The following is a 17,107-nucleotide window of genomic DNA, read 5'->3' on the forward strand; positions in this document are numbered from 1 at the left end:
GGTGTGAGCAGCAGGAAGTGGAGACAATTGGGCCCCTGGAGTCAGTCTGTTACCTGTGGCCAGTGCCCAATCCTGCTTGCCCACTCTGTGCCAGCACACAAGCAGCTGAAGATGTCCACAGAAAACCCTCCATGCTGCTGACAGTTGCATCCGTGCTCAGGATCCCCTGGTGGGCCCCAGCACTACCCTGCAATCCTGCTGCGTCTCCTGAGGCACCACACACTCCTCTGCCTTCCCCCTCACGTTCCCACAGGCCCACCTACCTGCAATGAGACAGAGCCAGGACCTTCTGCTAGAGTGGTGTCAAAGGAAGCCAGCTAAACAGAAGGTTTAAATAGGAATTAGAGTCTCATGACATAGTACCCCAAATATGCAAGTATTTTAATCAAAAACCACCTGTCATAGTGATAATCAGGAAAATCTCAACTTGAAAAAAACAGATAACAAACCAAGATGACAGAGATGCTAGAATTATCTGACAAAGGGCCAGACGAGGTGGCTCACGCCTCTAATCTTAGCACTCTGGGAGGCCAAGGCAGGAGGATTGCTCAAGGTCAGGAGTTCGAGAATTATCTGACAAAGAGTTTTAAAGTGGACAAAATAAAAATGCTTCAACAAGCAATAACAAACACAATTGAAACAAATAAAAACTAGAAATCCTCAGCAAAGAAAAGCCAAATGGAAAAGTAACACAATAACAAAAGCAAAACTCAATACATAGGCTCAACAGCAAAATGGAAGAGACAGAGAAACAAATCAATAGCTGGAAGTTAGAACAATAGAAATTATTCAATTTGAACAATAAAGAAAAAATAGACTGATAAGAATTTAACAGAACCTCAGAGACTGGTGGGACTATAATAAAAGATCTAACTTTAATGTAAACAAAATGCCAGAACATGACAAAGAGTATACAGCTTAAAAAGTATTTGAAGATATAATAGCTAAAAACTTCCCAAATGTGGCAAAAGACATAAACCTACAGAGTCAAGAAGCTGAATAAACCCCAAACAAGATAAACCCAAAGAAATCTACAGCAAGATATATAGTAGTCAAAATTTTAAAAACTAAAAACAAAGGAAAAAAGTCTTAAAACCAGCAAGAGAGAAATTAAAATGTCCTTACAGAGAAAAAACAATTTAGATGACAGAAACCAAGGTGGCCATTATTTTTCAAGTAATGGAAAAAAGCACAGTCAACCCCTAAGGCAATACAGGACCAAGGCCAGCACACCTCTCCCAAGCACTGTCAAGGAATGACCCTTGGGGATTTGAAGACAGGGCTATAAACCAGTCATAGCATTCCTATATTTGCATGCTACACATTCAATAAAGGGATGATAACAACAATCTATATAGAACTTAAGAAAATTAATAAGAAAAAAATCAAACAACCCCATCAAAAAGTAGACACAGGAAATGAACCAAAACTTTTCAAAAGAAGGCAGAATAATGGCCAGCAAACATATTTAAAAAGTGCTCAACATCTCTAATCATCAGGGAAATGCAAATCAAAACCACAATGAGATATCACCTAACTCCAGTGAGCATAGCCTTTATCAAAAAATCCCAAAATAACAAATACTGGCATGCATGTGAAGAGATACTGCAAATTAGTACAACCCCTGTGGAAAGTAATTTGGAAATATCTCAAAGAACTAAAAATAGAAATATCATTTGATCCAGCAATCCTACTTCTAGGCATCTACCCAAAGGAAAAAAAAGACATTCTATAATAAAGACATCTGCACTCAAATGTTTATGGCAGCACAATTCATAATTGCAAAGATATGGAAACAACCCAAGTGCCCATCAATACATGAGTGGATTAATAAAATGTGGTATATGTATACCATGTAATACTACTCAACTACAAAAAACAATGGTGAACTAGCACCTCTTATATTACCCTGGATGGTGCTTGAGCCCATCCTTCAAAGTGAAGTATCATAAGGATGGTAAGACAAGCACCACATGTATTTATCATCAAATTGGTACTAACTGATCAAAACTAAGGTGCTCACATAGAAGTAATATTCACTGGGTGCCAGTCAGGTGGGAGGGGGGTAGGAAGGAAAAATTCACAACTAATGGATGTGCAGCGTACTGTATGGAGGAAGGGCATGCTTGTAGCTCTGGCTTGGGAGAGACAAAGGCATTATAGGTAATCAAAATGTTTGTGCCCCCATAATATTCTGAAATAAAAAAATAAACAAACCCTATCATGTTGATGAAAAAAAAAAAAGAAGCAGTCACAAAAGACCACATATTACCTGGCTCCATTTATATATGAACTCTTCAGAATAGGCAAATCTATAGGGACAGAAAATAGATTATAGGGACAGAAAATAGATTAGTTATTGCCTAGGGCTGGGGAGGAGAGCAGGAATAGAGAGAAATGAGGAGTGACTGCTAATGTGTAGGGGGTTTCATTTTGGTTTGGTAAAAATGTTCCAAAATTGATCATGGTGATGGTCACACAGTGAATATACTAAAAACCATTAAACTATGTACTTTAAATGGGTGAATTATATGGTATTTAAAATAATCACAATAAAACCATTAGAAACATCAATCAATGTAATCTACCATATTCACAGACTAAAGAAGAAAAATCACATAGTCATATGAATTGATGCAGAAGCATTTGAAAGAATTCAATGTTCATTCATGATAAGGAAAAACCTCTAAGAAAAATAGGAATAGAGGGACTTCCTCAACCTAATAAATTACATCTACAAAAAAACCTACAGCTAACCTCACACTTAATAGTGAAAAACTTGAAGCTTTCCTGCTAAGATCAGGAACAAGGCAAAGTTGTTCCCTCTCACCAATCCTAAAGAGCTCTCAAAACTCAATAGTTAAAAAAAAATTAGAAAATAGGCAAAGACTTCATTGAATAGGACATACAGGTGGCAAATAGGCACTCAAGGAGATGTTCAACATCGGAGCATTAGGGAAATGCAGATTAAAACTATGAAGAGGTATCACTACATACCTATCAGAATGGCTGAGATAAAAAACAAATAGAGACAACTCCAAATGCTGATGAGGATACACAGAAACAGGTCCCTTGTGCGTTACTGATGGAAATGTAAAATTCTACAGCCACTCTGGAAAGCAATTTGACAGTTTCTTTTTTTATTATTATTATTTTAAATTTTCATTCTTTTTTTTTCTTTTTTTTTTCCTACTACTTGGTTCATTCTCATACCTTGAGACAGTTTCTTAAGAATTAAACTTGCAGCTAGCAGACCGACCAGTAACTGTACTCCTGGACATTAATCCCAGGTAAATAAAACTTCCATTCACATGAAAACCTGTACACAAATGTTCACAGCAGTTCCATCCAAAACTGGAAACCACCCAGATGTTTATCAGTGGGTGAGCAGTTAAAATCCATACATATCATGGAAGACTACTCAGCAATAAAAGGAACAAAGAAATGACACACACAACAACTTGGATGAACCCACAGAATGAAAACCCTGAGTGAAAAAAAGCTCATCTCAAAACATTATGTACTATGTGATTCATGTGTATAGCATTCTCTAAATGACAAAATCACACAGAGAACAGATTTGTGTTTGTGCTGGGTTGAGTAGAAGCTATCATTCCACCCCACTTCCTGCCTCTTCTCAGGGACACCAAGGGCACTGCTCACCTAGAGGTCCCTCTCTCATACATTCCTCATCCAATTCCTCCAAACATATCCTAAACTCTCCTATTCCCACCTCGCCATCACCTCTCAGGCAGATGACTGGAGTACCCCAGTCTCACAGCCTGTCCTCTGGGGGACCCCAATGTCCTAGCACCTAGCTCCTCCTCTGGGGGACCCTCTTATCACCCCAGTTCATGGCTTCACTACCCCCAGAACCACAGCCTCAGCCCAGCTTTGCCCCATTGGACCCATGTGCCTGACCTATGGAGGGACATCTCTTGTTCCACCCTGAGGATCCCACAGAGGAGAACCTAGCCCTGCACTGGGGCTGGGCCCACTGGGGGCTGAGCCCTGTTGGTACAGACACTTTCAGGCAGCTAGAAAGGGACCCTGGGGTGGCAGGGACAGGGCAGAGTGTGCACAGATTCCACACCACCGCCCGGGGCAACTGCACCCAGGCCCCTCCTTCGGAGCAAGACTCACACTGAAATGACCAAGTTGTTACCAAATTTTAGGGAAAAAATAATAGATGGTTGTGGCTCACTTTTAGGAAAAAAAAAATAGATGGTTCAACCCAGTGGAATCTTCCAGTCTTCACAGCCAACTATCTGGCTACTGCCTGCCCTTCCTCAGGCTCTGCTTTCTTCCCCACCAGACTTGTAGCAGCACCCCCACCTCCTCCCAGTCCTGCAAGGTCTCTGGCCCTCGGCCCCTCCTGCCGCTCCTTCTGTCCCCATGGTCTCTCAGATGTCCTGGAGGCCCTGCCCTCACCTGGCGCTCACCCACCCTGACCCAGGCCCCAGATGCTCCTCCCTCAGATGTGCCCAGGGCAGGTGCAGGACAACAGCGCTGGGTGTGAGCATGGCCAGAAGCCAGGCGCAGCTCGCGGGGCAGGGCACTGAGCACAGCGCTGACACCTGCCCCTGCCCAGGAGGGGACCAGTTTCTACCTCTGGGCCTTCTCCACTTGGTCCAGCAGCCACTGGCAGCGGCTCTGCCCAAGAAAAGGACCCAACACTTGGGTGTGAAAAGGGAGGATGGCTGAGAGCCGTGCTCCCAGATGCTCAGACTAGGCCTGGACACCCCCAGCCCATGCTGAGGGCTCTGACACGCCCGTGGAGATTTGGCTGGGGTGTTCTGGGTCTGGTGGGTGGGCTTTGGTGGCACTTACGGAGCTGAGCCCGGGTGCACATGAGCTAGCGGGGGCACAAGGGACAGGAAGCAAAGGCAGGCGCAGAGGGGTCCGAGGACCCTGCCCTGGTGCCCACCTGAACAACCGCTGGCGTGCTGGGGCGGCGGGACCCAGCTCCACCCCTGCGCGTGGCGCCAAGTAGATTAACCCCGGAGAGCAAGGCCCGCCCGGCGATTTTACAGTCGCAGCAATATACATCATGTGGAAAATAGTTTCTTCGTAAATTTTAAGAAAACTTATCTTCGAGTTTTTCAGTCATTTGACATAATACAATAATGAGAGGAAGGAACAAGGTCACCGGCTGCTGTGAAAACCTTGCGGTTAAAGAGAAATCCCTGCGCAACCAATCCTCTCCTCCGGCGGGAAATATCTGAAGTCCTGTGAAAACACCCGTGTTATTGAACCTGCTCTCCACGTACTGCACTGCTCAGTCCCGGAGCCGCTCTCGCAGTGCGACCGTCCCGGGGGCGCCACTGTTTCGGGGCTGTGGCTGTGGCGGGGGCGTAGTTGTGGCGGGGCGGGGCTGTGGCGGGGGAGTGGCTGTGTCCTGGGGCGGGGCTGTGGCGGGGGAGTGGCGGGGGCGGGGGCGTGGACGTGGCGAGGGCGTGGCCGTGGTCGGGGGCGTGGTTGGGGCGGGGCGGGGCTGTGGCCGGGGGCGTGGCTGTGGCCGCCGGACAAAGCGCCTTCGATTAGGTTTCATACCCCCTTTCTAGTCCGTGAAGCCCAGGGATGGGGCAGAGGGAGCCCTGGGGCCAAGAAGGCCTGAGGAGTCCCGCCCTGGGCAGAGACAGACGTGTCCCGCCAAGGGCAATGCAGGGAGGGCTGTGACCCTACCCCACTTCAGACCTGGACACAGACCCCGGGTCTGACCGTATATTCCTTCAGATGGCTTTTGCAACATGTGAACTTTGTTAAAAGCTTCTAGAACATTAAACCAAATATCACGGCTTTTAATCTCTTCTATGTTCTTTAAAGAGTACGACTCCTTTGAGCCTGGGAAGAGACTGGCGGGCTGGGGATTTGACCGACCCCCTCGTGCCTTGGGGGGTCGCCGGGTGGGCTCTGCTCAGGGGAGCGCTCACAAGACCTCCAGGACGGTGGCAGCCGCGCTGCAGGACGAGCGCGCAAACGCTCAGCCAGGGACATGGCCCGCAACACCCCACTCCGCAGCCCTGGGGACCAAGCCCCCTCTCCGCTGGCCCTGCCCTCGCTCCGTCTGCAGCAGGTGGCCGGGCAGAGACCCCAGGCGCTTCGGACTGCAGCTCCCCGCGGCCCGGGGTCGGACTCACGGGGTCCTCGCCGCAAGCCGCAAAGCGGTCCAACAGCCTGCGCAGAGCCCAGCCCCACCCTGCGGTCGGCCGGAGCCGCTCGGGTCGAGCGGGTGCCCAGCGCCTGGGCCACGGTCCCAGACGAGCCGGCTCTCTGAGGATGGCAGATGGGACAGTGCCTCCTAAGGCACCCGACCTGCCTCCGCGCGCCCCGCTAGGCGAAACAACTGGAGGCAATGGCAGAGCCTGTAATCAAAACTGGGAAACCCAACTACTGGCGGGCGAGGTGGTGCAGCCAGGCGTTAACAGAGCTTTGGTCTGGGACTCTCTGCTCATATTTCTAGTATATGGGAAATAGGCATATTGGGTCGTCCCCTCCTTCTGATCCTCTTCATGGCCTCCAGACTTTAGGTTTTGTTCCCCATTCGTATCGCTTCCACCCCTAGCTGCTAAAAGACCCTCTTTTCTCTCTCCTCTCCCAAGAGGCCTCAGCATCACCTGTGGACAGGTGATCTCCAAGCTCTCCCCTGCAGCCCAGACTACTGTGTCCAGCTACCTTCTTGTCTTCCTAGACTCAAAGGTGCCCCAAAGCCCCCAGAGTGTGGAGGCCACTCCCAGCCCTTCCATGGGGCCCCTGTGACTGATCCCACCAGCTATCCAAGGTGCATTCATCACCAAGTGGGAGTCCCCCAACCCATGACTCACCCTCACCCTGCAGATCTGTCACCTGTGAAGTGGCCCCAGCCTTGGCCAGGTAGCCACCTCTCAGCAAGCAGGAGCTGGCAGTGGCTTTCTTGAGCCCCCAGCTGCTCCCCACCACCCAGCCACAGTCATGTTTCCACAAGGCACATCTGACCACATATAGCCTCCAGCTTAAAATCTTTCCCTGCTATCTGCCACTCCAGCATAGAAACCCAGGTGTCACAGGGTTTCAAAAGGCAGCCAAGACCTCCCTCTTTCCAGTATTCCTGCTGTCCTCAGACTTCAGCTAACCATAGGGGTAGGCAGGTCATTGCTTTCTCACAAAACAAGAACAATATTAGCATTTTAAAAAAGAGATGGCCACTATACTGCCCAGGCTGGTCTCAAACCGAACTCAAGAGATTCTCCCACCTAGCTTCCCTAATAGGTGGGATTACAGGCTCATGCCACTGTGCCTGGCTAGTATCAGCATTTGCTTTTCATCTGTGTAATAAAACTTTAGGAATTTATGCTCCTAAATCACCCTTACTTTACACTGATGTGAACAACTGCACTCAAGTTTTTATAAACTGGATTTGCAATGACAAGCAGTTTTTTGTGCAAGCCTTTACAGCCTACCCAGAGCTTTCACCTCTGCTTCCAGATTTAATCTTTAGCTCCTATGTGAGAGTTGGTATGGCCAGATGCATTCAGGTTCCAGGCTCCCCAGCCCTGGCAGGCCCCGCCCCAGGAGCCTGGAGGTAGAATCCACGTTGTCCCCTCTCCAAGCTCAGGCCACTCAGCAAGCAAACCTCCAGGAATTCCTAGGTCGTTTAGGTAGACAGCACCTGTCCACAAGGGCTAACAGCCTCCTGTCTTCTTTTCCTCAGGATCACTTACACTAAATCGACCTTAAATCTACCCACTGTAGAACTGTCATATTAGTCTAAGTCAGTGCCTCTTAAAGCACATGTGAGAGTCACCTGGGGAGTTTTACAATCAGGCCCGGGCACTGATTTGCCCTATGGGGTGGGAGCGTTTGTCTGAGCTCCTAGCCCCTGCCCAGGTCTGTGAACACAGAATGCCCACAGACCCTGTCGCTTATGCTCAACATCCACGTCCTTAAAAAGAGCTGTCTACATTAAAGCTACATTTATTTCCTTGTGTGTAACCACAGTAAAGATTGGCGGCTTTGAGGGATTTAATGTTCTCACCCCAGTGCATTCCATTTCAGAGAAACGCCTGACCGCCGCGCAGATGCCGCCCAGGAGTTCAAGTGGAACGTTCACTGTCTGAACGCTCGAAACTCCCCTCCCGACGCCACTGTCCGCCCAGGGGCAGTTTGTCCTGGGCTTCCCATTCCCAGAGGCTCAGAGAGCAGATGCCACTGGGCTCGGCCCGCCTAGGCTCGCACCTTCTCCCTTAGGGGAACCTGCCTTGCTCCATAAACGCTCAGCGCAGCTTGTCTGAGTCCTGCCTGCTCCCGGCGCCTCCCCTCTCCCCACCCGCGAAGCGCTTTCATTGTACCTGAGGACCGCTGACCCCCAAGAGCGAAGTTCCAGGTCCGCACTGAGGGCTCCGAGCAGTAGGTGGAGACAGCCCCCGAGGGGACTCTGCGCGCGCCCGCCCCGCCCCCGGCCCCGCCCAGGCCCCGTCCCCGCGTCCCCCCACCCCGGCCCCGCCCCCCAACGCCCCCATCCCCGCTCTCCTGGCGGCAGACACTCCGCAGACCACCGGCGCCCGCTCTGTAGAACCTGGGTCCATCGAAGCTGCAAGCTCTGCTTCGCAGACGGTGGCCAAGCACTTGTGACAGACTTTTGCCTAAGAACGAGAATTGCAAAATAGAGTGAATATTCTGTTCCGCATTTTAAAGAGTTCGCCACTAGAGCTGATAAATTTGACCAGCTTTCCTCTTATTTTCTCATGGCTTTATTCCCCCTCCAGCTTGAGACTCTAGCCACAGTTACTCCTGTGGAAAGCTCTTTCTCGTACAACACGGACACAGAAACACCCAGAGACACCACCCACAAAATACAGACAGTTGCACACACACAGAGACCGGTAAACTATACACACAGTAACACGGACACAGAGAGGCGCACACACACCACAAACACCACACACAGACACAAACTACACACCGACCCCCACACACAGAAATACAGACACATAAACTACACAAACACACACACACACACCCGCAATGAGCCAGGCACTGCACGGGGATTGGCAGGAAGTCAGAGGTTCTCAGCTCTGTGCACAATGGAACAGCAGAACCCAAAAGGGTCTCCATAGACCTCACTGGAGACCCTTATTCCCGTGGCGCTGCTGGTAGAAATTTGGAAAGCCCAGAACTTATAACACAGAGACAGGGTATGGCCAGGAGCCTTACCGCAGGAGAGCTGGAGCTCACATCCGGTGTCACATTTGTAGATACCTTGCTTCAGACTGCCATGTGCATCGTGTGGATACAACTCTCGAGCACCGTGCATGGTGACCCTCAATCTCATGGGTTCAGGCACCAGGGCACCTATGACCACTGAAGCACCAGTTCCCATCCCAGAAATGGCAGCTCATCCACACTCATCACTGCACTTGAAGGGCCTCCTCCAACGCCTCAAGTGGAGCTTGGAAAGGGGGCCCAGAGCATGAATGTGGAGACAACTGAGGGGACAGAAGGTTCTGGGCTGCCACCACCCTTACAGGACAGTGTGCACTGCAGGGAGCCTTGGTGTGCAGGAGGGTCTGTTGAAAGGAGAGTTGTGGAATAACAGCAGGGCAAGCATGGCCAAGCATCTATTAATAGCTGTGTGCCTAATGCTGCTGTGTAACTGTTCTTTGCATAGCTGCTAAATGTTTGCAGCTACCTCAGCTCCAGGGATGGGCCCTGTGTGGCCACAAGTAGGGTGGAAAACCCACCTTCCCACCAAGGACTGGCTCAGATAACCAAATCTATGTGTCCCCATCCTGTTGGGGCTGGAGCAGGGTGGGGACCCCTGGGGACAGCTGTGGGGGTGATGAGGTCTCCATGAGCAGGACAGTGTCTCCAAGGCCAGGCACCCACAGCATGGCCGAACCACAGGCCAAGCACTCTCTGTCTCTGGACTACTTAGTTGTCGCCAATCGATCCTCTGGATTGTTGAAGTCCAGATGGGGTTTCCCTTCCTGGGGGCTGAGAGTGAACACTGACTACAGATGGCATCATTTGGAAACCTGCTTGTAACTCAGCAGTGGCCGAATGTGCTTTGAAAGAGGACTGGTTCTCTGCAGTCAGAAGTGATCAGGGCCAGTCTCAGAAATGCCATGTTTTCCCTGGAGGTGGGCAGGAAGATTTGGGTCCTAAGCAAGATGTGATCGTAGAGTTATACCTTTGTTGGATGGCCCAGGAAATTCTTGAAGGAAATTCCAAAATAAGGGCTCCCTAAATGTTCTTGGCAAACAGCAGCATTACTGGAAAAAGGTGACTATTTTGCAGCACACAGTACTTGAATGTATACATTCCAGCATGTCAGTAATAGAGTTCATTTGCTTAACATTTTGTGCAGTGGTGGGTTGTGTATAAATGTATGGACATAATTTATGTATTTATGGGTGACCCCTGGCCTCTTGCCCTCAACAGACAGGTATGACTCAGAGGACAAGGGTCCAGGAAGTTGACCTTCCTGGGGTCAGATTTGGGCAGGCTTGAGCAGGGCCCAGAGAAGAGCTGCCTCCCCTGATTGTGGCAGCCAAGAAAAAGAGGAGAAAATGATTCCTGTCCCAGCCTTCCAGGTCCTACTTCACATGTAAATCAGTCTGCAGCTCCCCTTTAGGAATCCCTACCCAGGATTCCTGTGGCCACGGGCTGTGCAGGTCCCTGCAGTCCCTAGCCTCTTCCTGCCCCTACCCTACAGCCCACAAATCCTGTGCACCCACTCCTGCCCACAGGGGCGTGGCTCAGCCCAGCCTGTGCACTGACCTCAAGATATGAGGGAGAAAAGGAGGAGCTGGGCAGACGGCCAGGGTGGCTTCCTTCTGCCTCTTGGCGCTTGTCAGAGAGTGAACTTAATGTTCAACCAAAGGTCCTGAGAAAGAGGAAAAATCAAACCACACAGGTTCCTTTTATCTACTGCTGTGTAACAAACTACTCAAAGTTTAATGGCAAAAATAGCATTTCATCATGCTCCCAGATTCTGTGGGTCTGGAATTCAGAAAGGCACAGTGAAAAAAGCTCTTCTATGCCCTGAGACAGCCAGGGCAGGGCAAAGGTAGACAGCAGCTTGAATCTGGAAGCATCTGGAGATACACTTGCTTACCCTGGGGTGGGTCTGCTGGCTCTACCATGTGGCCTCTGCACTGACTCTTGGACTTCCATAGAGTGTGGTGGCTGGGGCCCAAGAGACAAGATGCGGAAGCCACTATTTCCTTAGACCCTGCGCTCAGGACTGGCAGACGTCATTTCTGCAACATTCCATTGGCCAAGCAGTTACAGAGCCCAGGTTTAAGGGGAAGGACACAGGCACCAGTTCTTGACGGGAGGAATGTCAAAGGACATTGGGGTCCTGTTTTTTTTGTTTTTTTGTTTTTTGTTTTTTTTTGAGACAGAGTCTCGCTTGTTGCCCAGGCTAGAGTGAGTGTCGTGGCGTCAGCCTAGCTCACAGCAACCTCAAACTCCTGGGCTCAAGCAATCCTGCTGCCTCAGCCTCCCGAGTAGCTGGGACTACAGGCATGCGCCACCATGCCCGGCTAATTTTATATATATATTAGTTGGCCAATTAATTTCTTTCTATTTATAGTAAAGACGGGGTCTCGCTCTTGCTCAGGCTGGTTTCGAACTCCTGAACTCGAGCAATCCGCCCGCCTCAGCCTCCCAGAGTGCTAGGATTACAAGGGGTCCTGTTTTAAAATCACCACAGACTAGCCCCTGTCCAAGGATGCAGGACTTAACAATGAAGGCTTGATGCTACCAGTGGGGCGGGGAGGAGATTCTAGAGTTAAGTTCTGTATTTTAAAGGCATTTTAAAATGTAACAAGCTGTGGAGCAATAGGAACTCTCATTCTTGGTGGGAATGCAAGATGGTACAGACACTTTGGAAGATAGTTGTGGCAGTTTCTGAAAAAACTAAACACTCTTACAATACAACCCTTCAATCATGTTCCTTGGTATTTACCTAAATGAGTTGAAAAATTACGTTCATACCAACACCTGCACAAGATGTCTATGGCAAGCCGGGCGCGGTGGCTTACGCCTGTAATCCTAGCTCTCTGGGAGGCTGAGGCGGGCGGATTGCTCGAGGTCAGGAGTTCAAAACCAGCCTGAGCAAGAGTGAGACCCCGTCTCTACTATAAATAGAAAGAAATTAATTGGCCAACTAATATATATACAAAAAATTAGCCGGGCATGGTGGCGAATGCCTGTAGTCCCAGCTACTTGGGAGGCTGAGGCAGCAGGATTGCTTGAGCCAGGAGTTTGAGGTTGCTGTGAGCTAGGCTGACGCCACGGCACTCACTCTAGCCTGGGCAACAAAGCGAGACTCTGTCTCAAAAAAAAAAAAAAAAAAAAAAAAAGATGTCTATGGCAGTTTTACGAGTAACTGCCAAAATTTAGATGCAACCAAGATGTCTTTCAGCAATTGAATGGATAAACCAACTCAGGCCAACATCCTAAAGTCTACTCCTTGTCTTCCTACAAGGTATTTAGGGAAGTTCTCCAGGATCCCAGAGGTCTTTGTGGGGAGAGTTGTGGTGTGTTTGTGTGTGTTGTGTGGGGCGGGGTTGGGTGACCAGAGGCTCCAGACAGGCATAACGATCGTCACCTGTGAACCCAGGATCCTACTGGTTCCTTCTGCTCACGCACTGGGTTGACTCTGTGTGTGTGTGTGTGTGTGTGTGTATGTGTCTCTGTTTCTATTCAGATCGCAGAGTAACCGAAGTCTGGCAGCTGGGGGAGTGGCTGCATGGCACACCTTGCTCACAGCCCTCTGGGTCAGGGAAAGCCACCACAGGACAGTCAGCCCCACTTAGGGTAAATGCCTCCCACCCATGAAGGAGGTTTCCTGACAGGATGGAATCTTGGAATCTTTCACCTTTTTTCCACTGACCAGACTGGCTGCCAGTGGACCTGGCCAGTTTCTGATGTGGTCGGCCACCATGGCATGCCCCTGGCAGTAACCAGAAGTTCTGGGGCCTAGGCCTCTTGCTGTGGGTCAGGATCCCAAGGCAGGCCCAGCCCCTCACGAGCCCACCCACAGTCCTGGCCCTGTGGCATGTGTGTGCACGTGTGTGTACATGCATGCATGCTGCCCCTCACCAAAGAGGAGTCTGTACCCAAGGCCACACAGCCAGAAGGAGTGGGAAGGGCTGAGCGTCCCCCTCTGCGCTTGCTCCTCCATTGGGACCTGCGTGTCACCCACAGGTTTCCGGGTGCCTGCACTGAGCCTGGGGCAGCTCTGCCTGGACACCACCATCCCAGAGGGCGTTTTCTATCACACAAACCATGGGAGGTGAGGAGGGGACTGGGCACTGACACCCCCTTGGCAGGCGCAGGGCCATGCAGGTACCGCACGGGGACCTCCCTAGGGACGATGGTGACACCACATGCCTGAGGCCACCACGACGAGCCAGCAAGAGTCAACTACGGGCCTGGTGGCAGAGCCTACAGCATGTGGCACGTGTCGCCGCAGCAAAGCCCATTGTGCATGGGGAAGGGTCAGAGCCGGCCGGCACATCTGAGTGGGAGGAGATCCCCAACACCCTGGCTACCGGTGTCAGCTTGTACCAGGACAGACAGGGACTCTGTGCCCTAGCCCAGCCCAGGCCCGGCGTACAGAAGCGCCAGGGGACCCTCTGTGTCCTGCTTCCTGTGGCACACCCAGGACCAGCGCCTGCAGCCTGGGAGTCTCACCCTTCCACTTCCCTGCTCTTGGTGCCCACCGGGTTTCCGCCTAACTGGTGGGATCCAAGCGACAAGAGACAGGTCCTAGCAGAGGCCCTTGCTGTGAAGTATTTTCCTACAAAAAAGAAAAAAGTTATTAATCAGGCTTACGTTAATGCTAAAACATGAGCTCTAGGAGAATGAGAACTGGAAGAATCACAAGACCTGGGCCACAGGGCAGATTTAAACTGCGAGGAATCTCACACTCACACGTTGCCCTGGCTGCTCTGATGAGTTAATCGGAGCAGGTAGCACCCCAGTCCCAGGTGACACTGTGGCCTGCTTGTGAACAGTGCAGAGTGCAGGCCCAGGGAAACTTTTGCTTCACTAACTTCACTCAGAGCACTCTAAGGGGATTTCACAATGAATTTGCACATTTCAGAAAGGAATGTCATACCTCAGACCTCTCCCTTCTCTTCCCAAAATGGAAGTGGTGTTCCTTTTCTTTTTCTTTTTGCAAATGAAGCCTCCTCTCTCCAGTATTCCCAGGTTTCCAGTTAAACCTGAGGGTGAGGAAAGACGGCAGCAGCCAGGGGTCACCACGATGTTGTTGGGCAATATTCCTTGCTGATGAAAATGAAAACAATATTGGCGAGCACGCACGCCCAGCCAGGTACTGCCACCACATTCTTCCTTGCTGACTGCCCCTCAGGCAGCGGCACATGCCTGAAGTAGTGCAGCTATTCGTAAATGTCCAGGAGGTTTCCTTAAGCAAGCCTGCCAAACTTGGGCCTAGCCCAGGCCGAGCAAGACATGCCTCCTGAGGTCCTGGGTGCAGCCTCGGAACAGTGGCTGGCCCACAATGGTCCACCCATACTCTTCCAGGTGGGCCAGGCCAGGGCTGAGCCACACTCTAGGAAACCCAGCTCAGCTTGTGGAGCTTGCACTTGGGCCTGGAAGGACACATAAGCAGCTTTTGATGTGGATAAACCGCAGAGCCAGACCGTGGGCCACATCCACGTGGGCTGTGCACAGACGTGCGGTGTGACTCTGCTGGGGTAGGCGGGGAGAAGCAGAAGGCACAGCTGGGCTGGCCGGTGAGCAAGTTCTGGAGGGTAGGGAGGCCTCTCTTCTCCTCGGGGGCAAGTTTGGGGACTGTCCATGTGAAGAAAACTAGAAGTTTTGTCGGGACTCTAAGGGTGAACACTGTCAGACACCACGTGAAGTTCTTGTAAATCTAAGCAGAACATAGCATCACACACATCATAAGCACACATCCACTATCACTTGTATCCGCAGAAAAACAAACATGATGCCTGCCACCACATAATTAATCCACAATTCAAAATGTTGGTGGACTGTCCAAGTGTGACTAAGAGTCCACCACTAGCACAGACGGTCCTGTGTTTCCTACAGTTTCCTATTTATAAGGTTCTGCTGCACGAATTTTGATCTGCCAAAGGGAACTATAATTTTAGGCTTCAGAAGGTGGATGAGTAAAAGGTTAAACTGAAGAGGGCATGTAACTGTCCAGTCTCTTGGGTAAAAAAGAAACTGTTACTATGAAAATCAAAGCCCCTCCTTGTTTGTTTTTAGGAGTAAAGTGGTATAAGAGAAGAAAATAGATAATCTTTAGTATTCTTGAAGTTAAAATAAAAAGAACTCTCAGGCAATTGCTTCTGATAGCACAAAGAGAGCAGAGACAGCCAGCACAGCGGTGTGGCTGTCCCATATAGCGTCCCTGAGCCCCGCCTCTGTGGTGGCTTTGCATGTCCACTCTGGAGCAGCAAGTTTTGGTCTGAGGACCCTTTTATACTGTTTAAAGCTCTCCAGGATCCTCACTAATTTTTATCTGGGTTACATATATATCCTCTCTATCATGTTGGAAACTAAAACTGGAAAAATTTTAAATATTTAATACATTTAAAATAAAAACCTATTACATCTTAACATGGATACTATTTTGAAACATTACTTTCCAAAACAAAATAATGTAGTGAGAGGAATGATGCTGATGTTTTCCTTAGTCTCTTCACGACCTGGCTTCAATATAGGATAGCTGGATTCTCTCTCCTGCTTCTGCAGTCCCCAATCGCCCTATGTTTTGGTGAAAGTATAGAAAGAATATCTGGCCTCATAAAGATGCATAGTTGGAGGGAGGACCTTATGAATCACCTGAAAGGGCCTCAGGAACCCCAGGGTCCCCAGATGAGACTTGGAGAACCACTGTTCTACAGGCAGAATACATTGGCCAGCCTACTGATTCTGAGCTTGGCCACATGGCTGGCTTTGGCCAGTGGAATGTGGGTGGAGGGGACAATGCAGTTCTGAGACCTCTTGCACCTGTGTCATGACTGTGCTGAGCAGGCCTGGGTCCAGGAGAGGTGCATGAAGCATGGCCCTACTCAGCCCACTGTCCAGGGTATCAGACAGGGTCAGCCAAGCCAGGGGTATGAATGAGACACAAACGCTGCTTCTTGGATGCCAGTGACTTTGGGGCAATTCTACCATGTGGCAAAAGCTGACCAACAACAAAAGGGATGGTGATTAAAAAAATAACCACACAGCTTACAGAAATGTTGAGCCAAGCTGAAAATAGGACTAATCCTGACATTCACCAATTCAGTCATGAATAAGCTTCCAGGAAAAATCTTTTCCTCTTTGGATCTTCTTTGTTGGTGCTAAATATTCTTCCCCTGTTGGGAGGCCAAAGCGGGCGGATCATTTGAGGCCAGGAGTTTGAGATCATCCTGGGCAATAGCAAGACCCTGTCTCTATAAAAATAAAAAAAGTTATCCAGATATGGTGGCACATGCCTGTAGTCCCAGCTACTCAGGAGACTGAGGTAGGAGGATCATTTGAGCCCAGGAGTTTAAGATTGCAGTGAGTTTTGATGACACCACTGCACTCCAGCCCAGGTGACAGAGTGAAACCCTGTCTATAAAGAGACCCTGTCTTTATTCTGTCCCTGAATAAAGAAACTGTCTCTGAACATGAAAGTATGTATGAAACATACATACTTTTGCTTTGATCTGGTACTATTCTCAAGTTCTCATGCACTAGACCTGTCAGCTGGTTTTCCTACCCTGTTCTCAATCCCTTCCTTTGCAGAGTGCTTGCCACACACAAGCAGCTCAAATCCTGCCCCCTGGCTGACTGGACACAGACACCCCTGACCCCAGTCCAGTGGTACAGGAACCAAGACTGTGCAGACAGACATGGCTGGCGCGGGAGTCAGAGTGGACCCTGAGCGTTCCTGGGCCCTGTGGCCCAACATCAGCTGTTCCCCTTGGAGCCTTCCATTCTCCTAATGATCACTTCTGGTTTTTGTAATCAAAAAAGTCTAAACTAGACTGGAATGGCTTGACTACCAATGTACCAAATATCATTTTATTTTTTGATTCTACATATCCACCAATGCTAGTCTAGCTGGTTAAGAAAGTTCAGCCTACAA

This window comes from Microcebus murinus, chromosome 7, assembly GCF_040939455.1.
Source record: "Microcebus murinus isolate Inina chromosome 7, M.murinus_Inina_mat1.0, whole genome shotgun sequence".
NCBI classification, from domain to species: Eukaryota; Metazoa; Chordata; class Mammalia; order Primates; family Cheirogaleidae; genus Microcebus; species Microcebus murinus.